This window comes from Lichenostomus cassidix, chromosome 6 (genome assembly GCF_008360975.1).
Source record: "Lichenostomus cassidix isolate B80296 chromosome 6, HeHo_3.0, whole genome shotgun sequence".
NCBI lineage: Eukaryota > Metazoa > Chordata > Aves > Passeriformes > Meliphagidae > Lichenostomus > Lichenostomus cassidix.
In genome coordinates, this window is record NC_139487.1 from 9,739,184 (window position 1) to 9,752,466 (window position 13,283).

The following is a 13,283-nucleotide window of genomic DNA, read 5'->3' on the forward strand; positions in this document are numbered from 1 at the left end:
GCAATGCAAGGTATTATTTTTATACACAGGTTCTTACACCCTAAATCTCAGCACCTTCACAGAAATTATAGTCAATACAGCTGAAAACACTCATATGAGAACACTTGATCTGACCTTCCACAGGGTACATCTCCAAATACAGTTTGTATGTTCCAAGAACAAAATTTTAGGTTAAGTTTTGGTAGTTTAGGATACACAGCAAATATAGTACATTGTCTGGTGTGTAGCAATAATTTAAATAATATTGAAAGGCAGCTTGCTTAAATTGTGTTATTCTCCTGTTTAAGCATGGACCAGGACCCTGGAGAAACTGTTATACAATTCATTAACACTCCTAAAAATGGTTGTGTATCTGAGTCAGGAAAACACAAAGGTACTTGTGAGGTCAGTACTTTCGAATCATTGTGTTCAGCTCTAGACAGAGCTGGATGCACTGCCTAGTATTGTCCACTGTTTCCGTCCCAAAATCCTATTTTCAATTTCACCTAACTTCTCATATGTTAGGTTGAAGGTTGCCTCTGCTAAGTGTCTGCTAGATCTGAAGCATCTGAGCCAAAACACTTCTCCCTTTCTGACATCAGGCCTCCTAAGTGTACTTTCCAATGCCGTAATTTAATTTTTAAATTGAAGATATTTTCTTTGGAAAGCACTACCCAGCTTTCAAACACTTGACTTTGTGGCCTTAGTGATGCTCTTTATAAATAGAGAGGTTTTTTGTATATACATCCATAAAGACTAAAACGTCATAGGGGTTGTTAAGGAAGTACTGGGATACTGGATTATATGAAATGACTTACACTAATACCAGCAATCTCTCTGAACCCAGCCAATTTATAATTTACATTGCTCTAGAAACTATTTATTTGAATAACACAGACAACTTCAGTACCAAACTGCTCCCACAGCATTCTGCCAAGCCTTCTAGAGCTGACCAAAAAAAAAAAAAAGCCAGTCTACATTTTTAGGGGGAGAAATAATATATATTTCAAACTATATTTTTTCCTTCCTTCTTTTGACTGTATTGAACAGTTAAGCAAGCTTTACCCATTAAGTAAGCCTTCCTATTTTGCACTCTATTTACCATCAGAAGGACACATGCAGGTTGGGTGGTAAGCATCCTCCTCCCAGGACTGACATTTACTGTACATTTGCAAACAGAATATGCAGGTTCACCTGGATGCTAAACTATGTTGTGCTTAGTGCAATAGCAATGGATGATATGCAGAGGGATACTTGTTTTCTACAAGACAAAAAAGTCAAAATCAAAACAACGAAACCCCTGTATCATTTAAAACTTAAATATATGCATTAATATTTAAAAAAAAAAGGAAAAAAAGTTTGAGATCAAGTATTATAGGTATGGATGAAGACAACAAGCAGAGATTTTCAAAGCAATTCAGTGAATCCTCTTAGTCTGGCCAACACAGCACAGTTCAGCTCTTGGCTGAAGTGCTGCCAGGTACTCGCTCAGGGCAGTGCAGTGCAGCAACAATAGGAACAGCAGCAAACTGCTGTCAACTCTGTGCTATTCAGGAGTGCCACGTACTTCAGCTGGAGAAGTAACTTCAGGAGATTCCAACTGCACAAGGGAAAAGGGATTTACCAGCTGTTAGCTGCTGTGGGTCAAGAAAGCACGTGAAATGCTGCAAAGCAAGCTGGAGCTCTCACACCAGCCTGTGATTTACAGATCTTCACCTCAGCCTGCTGACTCACATGAAAACTGCCTCCTGCTTTGATGTCACTTGGATTTTAACACCTTAGACAATACAAGGCAAGAAAAGAGTTTCTTCCTAGCCAAGACCACAACAGTTTAAGTGATGAGAACAGTGAATGAGGCTATTAGACTACTTCCTTAGCACTGTGTAACAGCTGATTGCATCCTTGTCAAGCAGAATTGACATTACTACCATAAGACACAAAGTACATTCAATATGCTCCCGGAGTCCTAAATAAATAGATACCTACATCACATTCACCAGACTGTAAAGCTCTAGAGGGGAATAAAAGAACTGGGAGCTGTCACCCTCACACTGAGGTCTGAAGCTCTCAAGCTTTCTTCCACTATCCAACTTTTCAATGAATCCGTAGAAAATCTCAACTTTTTACTTTCAACATTTTCCACTTTACTCTACAGTTTTGAACCACCATCCCTCTGCTACCAGCCCAGATTAAGAGCATGCTATAACTGAACATACCTTCTTATCTAACTAATTAATTAAAATTTGTTTCTCTAAACTAATAACCTGGACCACAAATTATCTGCAAAAAAAGCTGTGTACTTGCTAGGATATCTTTAAATGAAATCCCTCAAAATCCCATTTGTGATGATGTACAATGACACATGTTATCTTGAATACAGAAAAGAAACAAAAGTGTTTTCCCACATGTCAAATGACTCAGAGTTAATATAGAAGCAGAGTGGACTCTGTGGGCAAATAGAGCTAATATTAACACACAATGAGTAAGTTACTGCTTGTTCCCTAAGGGTCAAGTAGCTTTTATTCATCTTCATCTGCCAAAAAACACTAGACAAAAGACAACTACCCCCCAAGAATCCTACCAGAAGCCACACCACCATCTACCACCATCTCTCATATGGCAACAGGCATTTCAAAACATAGCTTGAAGAAAAGCTTGTGATGTAATGGGAAGCAGTGTTATTTAATAATATAGATTGCATTCTTCTAAGTCAATACCAAAACAATGACCGACTCAGTTTTTGAAACAGCAGCATTATGAAAATGCAAAATTGATTTACAAGGGAAATAATAGCCAGAGGTTACTATGGCTGCTAAAGTTACAGGACATTTTTAAAAGAAACTAGAATTTGTATCCAGTTTTAAAAAAGCTAGCAAAGGCAATTTTATGCACCATCTCAAAGTGAAACAAGCTATTCTCCTAAATTAAAATTGTTTTTTTAAAGTATTATCATTCCAGCACCATCCACAGCGCAGCAAGGACAGCGCTGCAGTTTTAACTGGCAACAATGATTTTAACAAAGGAAAAACTAGCAGCCTTTTGCCTTCTTTCTGTTTCGTTCTTGATCCATAAAACATTCCCCTTACAAAAGGAAACAAACTAATGCTGGCCTGTCTTAAAACTGTTTTCATTTCTCATCTCTTGCATGTTAATTTCTCACGATTTTCACAGCAAACAGAGCCTTATGCCAGGTCATTTGGCCTGTAACAAGTGGAGCTGAACAAAAGCAGGCGGCCCCTGCGTGCAATGTCACCTCTAACATCACATGCAACAGGGACCATTCCAGCACAGTCACACCGAGCCCAGCTCGGTTCAGCCAGCCTTGTCCAACAGCTCATTTCACAAGCAGCAAAGGGTTGACACAAGAGCTGCAGAGCACCTTGCTGGCCAAGGAAGTGACACTGTCCCATTCTCCCAGATCGCTCCACTCCAACCACCCTACAAGCAGGGCAAAGCCTGGGGTGTCAGAAGCACCACCTGGACCTCCTCTTTGGGTTAGATGATTGTGGTGTACATGACAGCCTGAATGCACCACCCTGAAACCACCTTTCCCTTAAATAATGTCAGCTGCTTCAATCCTCAGGCAAGAGTCAAGGATAATGACTGATTTAACCAAGAGACCATTAAATCCCCAGATATCCTAAAGCATAGCAGCACTCCATCTATTGGTCAGGAATTAAGGACGTGCTTAATCATCATCATCATCGTGCACAAACCTCTATCATTAAACACTCAACCCCTAAGCAGCCCACCCCTGCCTGCCTGGGACTTTGAATTCTTCCAGCAAAAATTAAACTCGAGTAATAATGTCTTCTGAAAAATAATGTGAGTAACACTAAAAGCATTAAAATGACAACATCTAAGGTTAAAACTGCTATACTTTATTAGTCACACAATTATCATTTTGTTTCATTGAGAAATACACGTTCTTCTTACTCAAAGCAGCATTGAGGAGCTTGTCTGATAACAGCCAAAGAGCTTCTGCCGTTCCCAGGGCTGAGAATTTCTTTCCCTGCGAGTACTGGATGCCACCAAGGAGGTTTGTACAATTTGTTCGCACACAGTTTCCAGCCAGCAAGGCCACTTAAGTGACAGGGTGTGCAGTCCTGAGAAGTCCCTGGTACAAGGCAAACCCTGGCAGGGAGGCAAAAGGGAGTCTTTCATAGTGGAGCTGCTGTCAAAGCAGACACGTGCAGAACCTGCCCCGTCTTGCACCGCTCCCCCCAAAAAGCCACTACCATCCCTTCCCAGCAGATCGCACACAGCCATACATCTGCCACACCTGTGCTTTACTCCAGTCATCAGCAACTGGACCAGAAGGTAAGTGAGACAGGACACTGCCCCAGGCACACCAAAGCGCTCTTTGAAAGGCTGAGGTTACATTTGTCAGCTTCATTCCTCTGGTACCAAAGCTCATTTGAGCAGCAACTTCTCCCACACAATTCAGCAATTCCGTACATTCATGCTTTTGTAACCCTTGGCCATTCATTTTTTTTTTTCTCAGATATTCATTGCCATTGATTTTATCTATTTGTTTTTTTAAACTTAACTCCTCCACACAGTGGCACCACGCAGATGAGGCACAAGCCTACACATTTTTTCTTCCTCCTGGTATCACATCACTACCCTCCAGACACGAGTCCAGGACATGTGAATGAAAACCAGCAGATTCAGGCTCAACCTGCCTGTAACATAATGATGCTGAGAAGACAGAAACAGACGCAACCCACCTCCACGACCGGGTTGTTGCTTTTGAGGCATGCTTTACCCTCCCTACAGAGCCAGTCCAAGGCTTCCCTGCCAAAATCACATCGCCCAGCCGTGCAGACCCTGCCTGCCCTGAAGTCTACAGCGAACACTGACTGATAACTCCACTCTGAACTCCTTAATACGCTTTTTAATGGGAGGTGAAAACTGACCAAAACCGAGGAACAAACTCCCAAAAGGCCCATCGCAAATCCTCATTTCTGGAGCCTAAAGTTCAAGGCAGCTATCTTGAATTTCCTCCTCGCTAAGCCAGGCACAGAACGGAGCTGATTCCGAGCTGCGAGCAGAGCCCGGGGCCGGGTGGGCACGGCGAGCCCGCAGCGGCGAGCGGCGCTGGGCTGATGCTTGTCACGCCGGTGGCTCCGCGCTGCCGTGACCGGAATGCCTGAGCCCGCACCGGGGCAGCGCATTCCCGGGCTCTCCGCACCGCCAAGGTGGAGCTGTGCGCGGCTACAACCCCCAAATAACGTACATTTTAAGAAGTTTTCCAAGGCGCGCAGGGAGTCCGGAGCCTTACGGCGGAGCAAGGACGATCCACACTCGCGACAATTACTCCCCGGGTTTTATTTGATTAGCGGAGTTTCCGAGCGGAGGCGCATTATTTAAAGCGCCGTCCTCCTCCTCAGCCCGGCGCCGAGGCAGCGCGACAGCACTGCAGCATCTCCCCGGGCGGAGAGCTGGCGCAGACCCGCGGGCAAGTTCCCCCCGGGCCCCGCGGTGTCCCCGCACCGCCCCATCCCGCCGCCGGCCGCGGCCCCGCGCTCCCCCCTCAGCCCGGGGCGGCGCGGCAGCGCGGGGAGCGCTCGGGGCCTCCGGCCGCCGCCGCCCCCCCTTCCCGACCGCGGCCCGGGGCGGCCAGGGCCCCGCGTTCGGCGGGAAGGGACATCCCCCGCTCCCCCGCCGTCCCCCCGCCGGTGCCCGCAGCCCGGGCGGCGTTACCTCAGCGGGCCCGCGCCTTTGTGCTGCAGTCCATCCCCGCGCCCGGCGGCGGGAGCGCCAGCACCACCGCGGGAGCGGGCGGGGAAAGGGGCGGCGCACTATGTGGCAGGAAGGGACACCTGGGCTCCTCCTCCCGCGCCCGGCCGCCCGCCCGGCTCACTATCTGGCAGCGCTGGGGCTCGCCCGCCGCCCTTCCCCGGCCGCCCCTCGGCCCAGTTGGAATCGCGGCCGCCTTCCCTCGCCCTTCCCCGGCTTCCAGCTTGGCCGGGGGGCGGCGGCACTGCCACTCCTCCGCCGCGGCTGCCCTCCATTGTTGTCCCCCGCCCCGCGCCTCGGCGGTACCTGCAGTGCGGGGCTGGAGCATCGATCCCCGGGCCGTGCCGCCCGACAGGCGCTCCTCGGTGCCCAGCGCACGGCTCGGGCGGCTGGGGGGATACAGGGAGGTGTGTGCAGGGAAAATGGATACAGAACCCGCGCCCCCCAAACAAACCACGACAGCAACAACAAAACCCTGGGCTCGAAGTGAAATGTTGAGAAATTTAAACAGTTGTTGGGGCTGAAAGGCGGCAGACGGCTTCTCCAGATGGCTCGTGCTGCTCAGGAGAAAGCTCTTGCGCCGAGAGCAGCCCTGGCTAAAAAAAGCTGCACAAAATGCTAAAGTCATCTTGGCAAACGCTGTCCTTTCTTTCTCTCCTTCCTCCCCCCCTGTGTTTTGTTTTCTTGGCTTTCTGTAGTTGTTCCGCTTTGCAGCTGAAATCATCCCTGTCTTGGTTCCCCACCCAAAGTTCCTTGGTTTGTCGGTTTCAGGGCTGGTTTGGTTACATCTGGGCGGCTCTGACCAGACGTTTGAAGTCACAGAAGCACTGGGTGATAGTTCTACTTTTTATGCAAAAAACTCCTCTGTATTTTAATTATATTTTTAAATATTTCTAAGGTGCAGAAGTCCTCAAGTCCAACAAGTCCCCATGATTCAGGCTAAGAGTGAATTAAAAGCAGGATCAAGTAGCAGCTTCGTAAAATATGCTTGAAAAGCTTAGAAGGTCCCTTTGAAATCAGCACTGCTGCTTACCGGTGTAAAGTTACACATATTAACTAACTCCATGTACGTTCAGGGACAAAACCTTTTTAATTCTGGGTACTGCTCACTTTTAAAGAGCCCCTCGAGTACTGTGGTCACAGGGAAAGCAGCAGGGCTGGAGCAAGGATAGGATGGACACTGTGTGCCAGGACCCTCTTCTGATGGAGTCACCACAGAGGTTCTAGCCCAGCTGGCTGCTGCCACATCAGTGTAGGAGCTGCAGGTCCATCACTGAAAGGTGACCAAGGGCCCTCGGGAGCTAGAGAGGTCCTTGGAGATAAAAGTGCCTGAGGCACCAAACTGTCCAGCCACAGGGTATTTGATTTGAATAGGGAGAGGACGCAGAACATGTTTTGACTTTGCAAATGTGTACATGGCACTGAGATGTCTCCACCTGACCAGACCAGCGCCACAGTAACCTGCAGGTACTGGCCACTAATAAGGGGATGAGGTGGTACAGCATCTGCTATTTCATACAGGACTTCTAACTATGTGGTGTCTGTCGGAAATTAAAACTTACCTTGGGCACAGGAAGAATGTATAACTACATGTGGAGTGTGCTATGAAGGTTAAGCAATTTGCTTTCTCCAATTCACACATTTATTCAGTTTAACACTCATGGAATTAGTATGGCTGTCCCATCCTTGTTCATCTCCTCTTTTTTATTTCCTTTCAGAAGAAAATTACATCTGTATCACATTTTAATAAACTTTCAACCTGAAAAGGCCAAGAAATTACAAACTTTAGGTGTGGTTTTGCAAATGAGGGTGATACTGGAATGAAATTGGTGGATCAGGACCTGCCTTGAGGTCTGAGCTCTGGCTCAGACAACTGCTTAGCTAGAGAGAGGGTGCTGGCACATAAGCAATTGACTATGAACTGGCCACACACAGCTTTCAGCTGGAAGCTAGAAGAGAGTTGTTAACCACTAGAGCAATCAAATACTGCCTTTTCCAAGGGGGGTATTGGGAATGGAAAAATCTCACTGCTTTTGAGTTGTAGTTTATTACAGTCATTATACCATGCATTGTCTGCAGCAGCAGGGGACAGACTTGATGTCTCAGGAGGCTGATTTGAGTGCTAAGGTGCTGCGTGACATTGATCACACACCCTGATATTTGAATTTCAGAGACAGCAGTTGCTTATCCCAGCAGATGCCTTTCCTGTTTATTGTAGGGTGAGTTTTCTTCTCCTGGGCATGCAGATGAGTTTTACTTTAGTCTTGGAAGGATTATGAATCTGACAAGCAGTGATGATTCAGGCTATAAATGGATTACAAGCAGGATCAAGAAGAAACTTTCCTTCATGAAAGAGACTTCTCCCATTAGTTCTGGAGCTTTAGTTCCCTCCTTCAAAACAACTGCCAGGTGCTCCTGGAGAGTCAGGGGCCTGGGCCAGCTCTAATAAGGCAGATCTCTGGGCTGCAGCTCCTGCAGATGATGCAGCAAATGGAGACCTCTGCCTGTGCTGCCTGGGGGCTCCTGCAGTGCAGACATCCTTCTGTGGAGTAGGACAGGTAACATCTAGAGCAGGGAGGAGAGATTAATAGGCAGGACTGTTCTTTTGGGGTTGGACTGTAGCTTAGCATTAAAAACCCCCCTTAGCAAGTGAAACCAAACCCATAGTAAACTGCAACAACAGTTTTTGGAGAGTGAGTCCTCAGACATACATCTGGCTTTGTTACTCTCTCTGGACCTCACAGTGTTTCTCTCCATCTGCCGTGTCAAGGAAACCCTCTCTCTGTACATGAGTCGCTAAATACATTGAAAAAAATCCGCACAAGAGGTAAAGTGTTCCTTTTCGGGGACCCAAAGTGGTAGAGATGCTTTGCCACTTTTTGCCGCTGTACATGGTAGTGCAGCCTTTTCACCCTCCATAAAGCCATGTGTCTAATCAGTGGACCTAGCTGAGCTACTCATTAGAAACTTGGCCAAACCACAAACATTTGTTTCCTTGCTTTATGCCAAACTCGGAGAAAGGAGAAGGGAGTGGCATGGAGCTCATGTTAATGAGTTCTTCATTCCCCACAGAGAGATAATCAGAGCACTGCTCAGAGATTCATCAACTTTTTTTTATTAGCACTTTAATGACCTATATGTTTGTGTTTTTTTTAAGAAGTTACTTCAGCTAAGAGCTAGATAATTCCTCATGCAGCTGTGGTTTAGGAAGCAGCTCAGGGGACACACATGCCAAATCACTTTAGCTCTAGTGAAAAAAAAAAAAATATATATATATATACCACAAGGTTTCCTGGGTGCCTCCCTTTTCAATCAAGGGCATTATGTTCTCAATCTGTCTCTTCTGGGTCACGTGTGGGGGGGTTGGTTTCTTTTGCAATCTTTGCAGCTTCGTGAGCTGTACAGCAAAATGCCAAACACTGGTGGTACTGCCTGTTCCCCACGGACAAAGGACTGTAACAACTCGCTGACCCTGGTCACTCCCGGAGTGAGGCAGCCTCCCTTGGGAGTGATTAGAGGCATTTCCGGGGACCAGCACAGATCCCACAGAACTCATCAGCTTCAGCGGGCTGCATGAGGAGCAAAGCTAAGTGCTGAGAGCTGGAACCTTTTCCATGTTGCTGCAGGGTGAGCCTCTAACCAAGGCAATCTCCAGTGCCTGCTGAGGAGTCTCTGGCCCGGCACATGTTGTGGGAACTCACTGCAACCATCTGCACATTGCAGGGAAGGCCAGTGGGAACAAAAAGCTCTCATGGGCTTGGCAGAGGCTGCTCAGAAATTATCTGAAGTTTGGTATTTGCAGCTTTCCTCATGTAAGGAACTGCTTATGATGGCAGTCACTAATGGCAGCTGCTCAGGAGTCCCTCTGGTTTAAGAGTGAAGAGCTGCTGGCCTTTTGCTGTCACTCAGGAGGGCCATCGGATGGAAAATGCTGTAAAATCTCTTCCCATGCCTCCCCCGCTCCCCAGTGGCCAGATTTCCTTCTGGTCTTCTGGAGAGAGCTGTGAGAATATATACATTAAAGACAGGGATGCAGTCAAATACTGCAAGATAACCGGGGTTATGAGAGTATTATAAAGGGATACGATTTACTTTTTCCTGAATCAAACCCCAAGTGTTTCCTGTCAGACCTCAGTACAATGGGATACAAATGTACAGTCCATTACGTTCACATTTCCTCCAAACTGCTGTCTCTTTCCTTGAACACAGAGCACAGGAAAGGATGCTTTCTGCCCCCACTCATGTCTCTCAACTGACTTTACCTCATTCGAAAAGGGAATTGAGACATTTAGCATGCACTGTCTTCAGTAGGTTGCCTCCCATCTAATGCCTATTGCCTTAGGATGAGAGAGGTTGTAAACATGGAGGAATTCCTTTGATATCAAAGAGAGCTTCGCTGGAGTAACATCAGCATGAATGAATGCAAAATGAGGTCCACAGGGAATAAAATGCTAAGCCTGGAGAAAAAAAAAATCAAGATTCACAGCACTAGTCCAGAAGAATAGTCGCTCATACCATATAAGAGCCCCATAGTTCTCATTTCCTCCTCATCCCTTCAGGACAGGAAAGAACATCCTGCTCTTCTAATATGAACAAAATAAAAGTTATTTTTGGAAGCAAAAACTCATGTTCAGAGCACATTTTTAAAAAGACATCACTAATCTGTGATTCTGATGATGCATTTGGAGCACAGCATGTCCCTTTGCACCAAGAATCCCACATTTATTGCCTCAGCACCATCTAGGCTCAGGCAAAAGGTTTACATTAGTTGAACAACAAGGCAGGGATTCTTTGTCAGCACATTAACAGTGACTTGAACCTGAGGTGCCATCTCTGCCACGGGTCTGATGTCACCAGACACACACCAGCTGGGAAGCACAGTGCAACTGCCTGGGGGAGAGGAGCGTGGAAGTATGGAAATGTAAGGTCATGGGCTGGTGGATGTGAATGTTGATTCAGTAAGTCTGAAAAGGGTTTTCTATGACTATCCTGGAGTTCCACTTTCTTCTTCATTACCCCAAGACAAATTGAACATAGGACAAAGCTTGAGTCACTCCCTGTCCTCAGTGGTGAGGTATCTCTGCATGCTGTGCTTGTTGTTCTAGCTCAGGACCCACAGAGGAGCATGTGGAGTAATTTCCTGGACAAATGTTTTGAAGTTTAGAGCATCAAGTCAAATTGAGAGCCATTTGGGCCAGCTGTTGCTTTTCATATTTGATGGATCACTTGAAAGGACAGCACCACAATGAAATCAGCCTCAGATTTGTTAATATGCCTAAACAATATTAACTAATGAACAATGCTTTATTTTGGATTTTGGTAAGTAGCTGTCACTCCCAAAGCTTCTTAGAAAGCAAGTAAGATAGAAGAATGTGTATTAGTGCAATATCTAACAATAAGGATAAACAAATTGTAGAGGAGTTAATAATTTACCAGTTCAAGATTACCAAACAGCTAATGTACTATAAAAAGAGTTCCACTTTCCCTTTAAAAGCCATTCATAGAGTATAAGATTTTAGCTCCTCTCAGTGTCAAGGGCCCCAAATACCTAAGCAGACTCTTGGGAATGACCTCATCTGTAGTTTCTGAGTGTATTCCCAGGGATGTGTAATGCTAGGAAGGGCTGGATCAAAAGCTGGGGGGCAGGAGCTCCGTGCCCCAGCACAGCAGGGCTCCCCAAATTGCAGCACTGCCCAGCAGTGCCTACAGAGAGCTCCTGGAACCCTCCTGCAGTGTGCAAGAGTATGCTCAGGGCAGCGTCCTTCTGTCACTGCAGCCATCGAGAGCAGGCTGAGAAAGACTGCCCAGAGATATTCCTATGAAGTCAGTGGATTACTCACATATTTAAAGCACTGATTTCCCTGGCGGGACAAACTGTGTTCCGTGGTTTTCATAGGAAAGGATGTGAGATTGCTGCTGCTGACTGTCTCCATTTGTTCTCAGACAGGAAGCAGAGAAGGGCAGTGGGACCGATGATCAGGTCTGTGCAAACAGACACTGGAAATTCAAAACAAATCAGTCACAGAGGTATGTGGATAGAGAGGAAAACCTTTGCTTCTCTTTGCCCAGCAAATCCTGGTAATTTTTCAGAATGTGTACTAACCAGCTCCAAGTCTGTCTCTTACCCTGTGATGATTTACTCTAAATTGAAGAGTCTGTGGTTTTAACTGGGATATCTGAACTCTCTGGGACTCCACAAGGGAAAGATAAATGAATCTGTGCAGCAGACTTCAGTGTCACAGCCGTTTTGCTGAGGGAGATAAGGAAATTGTGGAGGAATAAAAGCACAAATTCCCTTTAAGAACAACAATGTGTAATTCTACGTACCATCACTTACATATCAGAAAATAATACACAGATCCACTATCTAATTAGAGTTCTGAATGAGTTTGTTATACAGCAGAAGAAGCAGCTCAAACTACTGTGCAGAAAACAGACCTTGGATTGTCTAAAGATAGATGATGAAAAACTATCAAACATCCACAGAGTTTCCTAGACTTCAGCAGAGTGAGAGATACATCAGTACAAATTGAGTCTCTGGCCTCCTGGAGCTCTGCAAATCATCAAAAAGGACATTAATGTCATTAGCAAAACCAACAAACGTGCCTATACTTATTACTTGTTTGTAATAAGATTTGGCTAGTGTATAATTAGCAGGCTGCAGAAGTCTTTTACGACCTCTGAGAACAGTCTCTGCCACACTGAGGCTCACCAGAAAATTCCCATTCTTTCCATGTAGTTACAACTTCCCCATTGGTTTCTACCCCATCAGATGGACTGACATAAGCATATGCAACATGTCATATGAATCCATGTGAACTATATTTATATATATACACACATACACATGCATTAGTTTGGTTTGATTATTTATTCTACAAGGAGAATCTTTGACCAGGAATGCTTGTTTCCCAAGAGGCAATAACACACTTCTGCCAAGCAGAACAGTGAGTTATCTTGTGTATTTGTGGTACACAGACACAGGATTACCCATTAGTTGGCTTGAGCACATCTCATTGTGAGTGGTTGATTGAGCTGGTTCTCTGCCCTTCTGCTGGGATGCTTTTTTCTCAGGGATTAAGCATGGCTGTAGTGAGTAATTTAAACCTGTGTCTAACTGGGGACATGCACAGGCCAAGGGAGACTGGAATGGGACAAGTCATGGGGTAGTGCTTAAATGAGGCCCTGGTTTGGATCCCAGTGTCAGCTGGGTGACAGCAAATGGCACTGAACAAGACTGCAATTCATGCCACCACTCTATAGAAAGCTGGGGGAACTTTAGTCTTTGGTTTAGGCTGGTGTTACGCTGGATGGGAAAATGGCACACAAATACTCAGCTGACACTAAAGCAGATGAGAACAGCGGTGTTGGAGTTGGCCCTCTGTCAAGCCAAACTGCAGCTACAGATCCAGCATCCTGCCTGGCTTTCAGATAGGAAACCAACTCCAGACCTCGCAGCTCTGCTGCATTTTTCTACAACTGGGGGGCTTTTCAAAGCTGTTGAACGTATACATGAGAACCGGCTGTTTCACTTCCTTTTCCAACACCAGAGGTGTAAAGAG

The 13,283-nt window shown here is 46.0% G+C and overlaps 1 long non-coding RNA gene across 1 annotated transcript in view; it reads right to left on the minus strand.

The window, feature by feature from the left end:
* Positions 1–5,835, minus strand: part of LOC146435173 (uncharacterized) — a 67,952-nt gene extending 62,117 nt beyond the window's left edge. The window contains exon 1 of the long non-coding RNA XR_014853167.1: positions 5,686–5,835. This is a non-coding gene — a long non-coding RNA (uncharacterized LOC146435173). The remainder of the gene's footprint in view (positions 1–5,685) is intronic.
* Between the last annotated feature and the right edge of the window lie 7,448 nt (positions 5,836–13,283).